A 5,979-nucleotide genomic window follows, 5' to 3' on the forward strand; every position below is an offset into this window, starting at 1 on the left:
GTGAAAATATATCAACATTTCATGATTTTAAAAGAACGCGCATGTGCCATCTCAAAAAAGCAACATGCGTCTTGAAAATGCTTTCCAAAAGTTGTACTTATCTGACGTTTCATAACAGTAACACATTTTTTTTATTAACTTAGTGAAATGTTCAAACTACATTTATTTGTATGAAGTCCGTTCTCTTCAGCAAATCACCAATCCATGCGTTGGAATTTGAAACGGCTGTTTAGCCGACTGTCTTAGGGCGCAGCTACCATGATTCAGTGCGACGACGTAAACCTTGTCTGCCTTCTACATTTCCTTCATGATGCTGGCCAGAATTGCGACAAGGCCACTGCTTGAAATTCTTCCCATCCAACTTCTGTCTTTTAATCTCGTGCGTGTTAATGCTCTCTATCCTCACCTTCATAGATAGTTTGGATATCGGAGACAACCGGCTTCACGTAGGTTTACCTTCTTACTTTCCTGCATTCAAAATAAGCCAGAATAAAGTCGTCTAGGTAAGCAAAATGGAGAGTGCACCGGCGTGAGCGCCTACGATTTTGTTGTATACTAACAAACGCTATCGGAGTAGCAGTTCAGGCAGGTCGGTTAAGCAGCGCGCAGTCATTCTGGGTCAGACATCGAGGACCCTTTGCCTGTCAAATTGAACGTCGTCTAGCGCGCTGTACCGAATACAAACTCATCCATCTTGTACCAACCACAACTCGACGTATATCTCGGCGACCGATTCGCGGAGAGAAACAACAGCGTTTGCTCTACGAGATATTTGTCTAGCGAAAATAACGGATATTTTGATCGCAGTAGCTACCTTCACCACAGCCGTAGTTGTACGCGGGTCGTATATGTGTTGACCGGTCGGAGGTCGACAACGACGTACTCCGAGTGATTTCCCGACGGGATCCCACGTTGTCACAAGCGCACTTGATGGCTGCTTGCCCATAGTAGGGGATAGGAGACGCGTATCCCAGTTAAGCAGCTGTATGGGTAATAAAGCAATGTCAGCGCATGCTCTCAAGATCAAGGAACGTTAAATACAAATGGTGTTCTCGTTTAAAGATCTTTCCGAAAAGTACACACAACCCCACCGGTTACTTTAAATGCAAATGTTTCTCTCTGAGAAACACATTTATAGGCTCCTTTCGCAGCCTATTTCTAAACTGTTGAAGTAAGGCTATAGTTTCCTATTTCAAGTAGACCTCTGGAAAAAAAACTTATGAACAAATAGTTCTTGCTTCGACTGCACCTCGACTCTATGACTATAAAGCAATGTGAACGAACTAGATCTTGTCATCCTTTTTTTTTCCTTGAATTTTTTTTTTATTTTTTCAATAGTCTGCAACGGCCAGTGGAACCCTGGAATAGGGGGCCCGACCATTCGCAATGCTTCACGTTGTGCGCAAATGACATTTGTCTACACTCTAAGCCAAAACGGAGCAACAGGGGTATAGGGGTTGCTCCTTTCAGGGAGCAATTGCATTGCCACTCCCATTACTCTCCTAAAAGGAGTAACTGCAGAGGGAGGAACCGTTGCTCTCCTTTGAGTTCCTCCTTCGGGGGATGAACAGTTACTCCCTCCAGTTCCTCCCTGCAGACCAACAGTTACTCCCACCAGTTGCTCCCTGCCGACCAACCATTACTCCCACCAGTTGCTCTTCTAAGAGCAACAGTTACTCTTTAATGTTCCTCCCACGTGTTCGCAGTTACTCTTTGAAAACCAACTGCACATGCTTCCAGTTACTCCTTGGGGAAATGAGTATTTATCTCGAGTATGCTTGTCACACGCTTAACACATGGCGAGAGCTCCTTGGAAGAGCACTGCTTGGGTGCTTCTAACACAAAAAGTGGACAATATTGAAAGGAAAATAAATGCTTTATTGTTCTTTTTATGAGGCGACGTGTGACCACACGTAAAAGTAGACTTCGCCACACCACAGCCAGCACTAAACAAACACCATAATACATCAAAGGTTTTCTGCATCATCCGTGGAAAAACAATCTTGAATTTCTAGCATAGGGCAGTCTGTGTCATCATTGGTGAGAGAAGGGCAACTTCTCCAATTCTGAAGAACTCAAGTTTCGCAGCTGGTGTTTCCATCAGGCTAGCGCAGCAGAACGTCACCGCAGGCATATGTGAAGCATCTCATTGCTGCAAGAAAAAAAATAGAAGTGTGAGGTTAAACATGCTAGAATCAATTCATAACAATCAGTCACACACACTGCAGCAGCGCTTACATTCTAGGATGTCTACTGCAAAACGAAATGTGAAAAAAAGGAAGGTTCGGCCAAACGTTCCTTGGCAAGCCATATAAATGCTGATGTGGTAGACGCTCTTCACATGATGTCTCAGACAGCAATATTCTGGAAGAAAATGTGCAGCACCTCAACAAGGCATATTTGTAGCACTTAAAGATACCCTTAGGTTCAGTTAACTTGTTTCCTATACACAGCTGAGTGACATTTCTATGAGCCCATTCACCAATGGGCATTCTAAATGAGGTCATGTGTGTGGCAAATAACACGTACTGTCCGCTCATGTTAAAATACTTATTTAGCTCGTGCACATAGTTGCTCTCGATTCTGCTGTTCTATCATATGCTGCTGCGTCTTGAATTGTGCAATACCTGTAGGCACAAGCCAAGCATGCAAAGCCTGCTTGAAAGCAACCATTTGCAGAGGCTACATGATAATCTTCAGTATATTTCTTTGTACCTGACGCAAACGGCTGGACAAAACTATAGACAAATAAATGTAGACCGTGCTACCTTCAAAAATTGCTTTAAATTTAGAAAACTAGGGTGCATTTGTTCACTCGGTTGACGAGTCACAGCCACGAGATATGTAAACGAAGCAATATATCTTAAGGCGTGCACAGATATTCTGATTCTTTGTTTGACAGTGTCACAGATAGCTTGCCAATACATATATATTTGAGAGCAACAAGATGTGAAGCTTTTATTACTTCAACGTCTTGTTGGTTCACAGCCAAACAGGTTACTGCTTGTTAGACCAATTGGAATAAGCACACCATGGTTTCCAAAAAAAAAAAAAAACATTATTAGAAGTTAGCTCCCGGTGTGAATGTCTGCCTATTTATTTTGTACAGCCTTCTACATGTGCCACAAAGACATTTGTTGAGGATGTGCTACCAGTCAAGCCAAGATCGCATACTTGGTCAATGTGATGGAAATACAAACGTTAGAAACACTGCCACCTCTAGTAAGAGCACAACACTTCAGTATCTTGGACTAGCAAAGAGGTGCACAAGAAAGTTAAGCCCACTCTTGCGGAACTTTGAACGCGAATATTTCAGAGTGGGGGAGGTCAACATGCTGTGGCACTTTTAAACCCACGAAACATCTGCAGAAAACAGGGTAAATGCAAGTCAAGAAATGCTGTTATGAAGGCCTGTGCATGGACAGCTTTGTGAATCTAGGCCCGAGTGTTATGCTTTGTGCAAGCCAAAATCCATGTAAATAGGGAAAGCATTTTTTTAGGAGTACCAGCGTAAACAAATCTTGGCAGTTGGCTTTTTAGTACAAACAGCAATCCCTGCAATAAAAACATAAACATTTTATCTTAACGGTAACAGTGTGAGCACACACACTGGCCAGCGGAGCCATGTCGAATTGTCAGTGCCAGTGTAACCATGTGGCATAATGAACTATTCTCTGGCCAACACATGCACAGTTTGCCCTTAAAAATCGATGCTTTCATATACGTAGTACAAAAAGTCTGCACTTACCAAAATTCACTTGCTTTCTGTACTTTAGCATCGTTGGGAGCATCTTTATCTGCAGTATAACCAAATTTGTGTCATATCCCTGAAAAAAAAAGTAAAAGACATGCATCAAATATTGTTTCATTTGGTAGCAGTGAAGTCAGGTTAAGAACAGCCAAGTGGGAATCAGCCTAATTATGTGCATGCGGCAAATCCCAAACGGCGTTATTGAGGTTGTCGAAATTTTCGTCGATTGGTATTAACGTCGATATGTGACTTCAACGGCATGCCAAGTTTTCACAGCGCACAAAGATTTCATGATGCAGAATAATGACAGCACTAACGAGAACATACAGCATTTATGATTGTCTTTTACAATATTCAGTTTTGCTAAGGTTTTGCATCACTAAAGAAATCTGAAAGATTTGGGTCATTCCTCCTCCAATTGTTCTGTCAATATGTAAACTGCTCGCTTGATGGTGCGCTTATAAAATAGTACGTTCAGCGCAGAGGTGAAGCAAGTGACGCAGTGATGTGGGCAGATTTTTTTTTTTTTTTAGGCGTGCGGGGAGGGGGGGGGGGGGGGTCCGCTTATCTGAATAGGCCGGGCAAGCGAATATGGTCGTCAATTTGGGCTCCCTACGCCCGGCCTAAAAAAATTCTGTGCAACCGCCTGGCTATGCCAGTGAAGTGATGCGACAATGATTTGTTCACTTACTGATTTACATACACTTTACATCTCTAAAAAATGCGGCCCAAGGCCCCAACACTCAGCCGTTAACATTACATAAAGCCAATGGTAGAAAAGTGCCAGTATGAATGCAGCTACAACCCCGCCCCAATGTTTTTTCAAGCGAGGTAGTGTTGCGGAAATGAACTTTTAACTGCAAAAGTACACTGGCACTGCAGTGGTGACAGGGGAAGCAAGAGGGTATGCAGGCGGTAATAGAGGTAATTTAGTCCGATACGGCTAGCAATGGATACGGTGAATAAGAGCAAATCATTTCTCTTTCAATAGCGCAACCACTCAACAATGTATTGTAAGAGCATTAAATGTTGCTGGAAATGCCACTCACCTGCACGCTGATGCATGCACAGTCCTTTGTCCGACGAGCGAACAGGCTTGCAGATAGCTGAAGACGTGTTTACGATGTGTTTGTTCCACCCAGCAGCAAAATCCACAACTACTTCGCGCTCCATAAAGATAAATATACACTAACCTTCATCACGAATAAGTAGAAGCGCAAATCTGCGACACACACACACGATCAAAACATAGCTTACAAGCTCGCACGTCCATGTGCTCGCCAACCACAGACCATATGAAAATGAGTAAGTAGTGCGAACGCGAACCTAGTTGCGCCGAAAAAAAAAAAAACGCCGAGCAATGGCAGCACAGGCGTCAGCGCAATAATTTCAGTGTGTTCTCCTAATACAATTATAAAAAAAACTGAGGTACATTAAAACTCATAAATAAATATAAAAAGTTGAGTGTAATTTTTATTTAGTGCTAGTCAACATAAACACTGAAAAAAAAATTACTTTGTAACTTACATCGTTTGCTACACTAGCGCCACACTTGTCGTGCGGGCGCAGATGGCGCAGATTTGTCATTCTGCCCTCAAACTACACGGTGAAGCGTGCTACTAAGTGTATGGCTGATGAGAAGCGCGTCTGGGTCCGCTTTTTTTTTTCTCTGATATATCTGGGCGGGGGGGGGGGGGGGAGGGCTCTTTATGCACGTGTTTCGGTGCTTGATCGACTTTGACGCCCTTACTTCGCGGACGAACGGCGTGTCTAGGCTTTTTTTATCGTTGTTTTGCACGTGTTTCGGCGTTCGGTCCGCTTTGACGTGCCAACTCTCCATTCTGCTGCTGCGTGTGTTAGGTATTTGCCGTACTGTATTCTCAGGGCTTCTGTGTTCAGCCAGCGCTGCTATCCTATTATCTACGGATGCTAAAATAAATCACTGTTTTGGTTTGGTGAAGTTTGGCACACAGAACAAACAATAATCTGGCCCATGAATATCAATGTGGGCGGCATGCATATTTGTGTGCGGTGTCCTGCCGGGGAGTAACCGTTGCGTGACGAGAGCATTTACAGCGGTTCCTCCTTCCGTTGCTCCCTTACAAACTTAAGATGAATACAGTTGCTCCCCCATTCTCGAACAAGTCGGCCATCTTGTTCCGCTTGGTCTTTTCGGAGAGTAACAGTCAGTCTGAAGGAGTAAAAACAGCCGTTGCTCCCATTTTGGC

The 5,979-nt window shown here is 43.5% G+C and overlaps 1 long non-coding RNA gene across 2 annotated transcripts; it reads right to left on the reverse strand.

Moving 5' to 3' along the window:
* Positions 1 to 1,857: 1,857 nt before the first annotated feature.
* Positions 1,858 to 5,033, reverse strand: LOC142769671 (uncharacterized). Of its 2 annotated transcripts, none has more exons than XR_012885833.1 (3): positions 4,801 to 5,033; positions 3,749 to 3,827; positions 1,858 to 2,152 (listed from the first exon to the last, which is right to left on the reverse strand). It is a non-coding gene; the product is annotated as an uncharacterized LOC142769671 (long non-coding RNA). The 2 variants fall into 2 exon arrangements; XR_012885834.1 differs by lacking the exon at positions 1,858 to 2,152 and adding an exon at positions 3,493 to 3,555.
* Positions 5,034 to 5,979: the final 946 nt, after the last annotated feature.

This window comes from Rhipicephalus microplus, chromosome 1 (assembly GCF_043290135.1).
Source record: "Rhipicephalus microplus isolate Deutch F79 chromosome 1, USDA_Rmic, whole genome shotgun sequence".
In the NCBI taxonomy this organism is placed as follows: domain Eukaryota; kingdom Metazoa; phylum Arthropoda; class Arachnida; order Ixodida; family Ixodidae; genus Rhipicephalus; species Rhipicephalus microplus.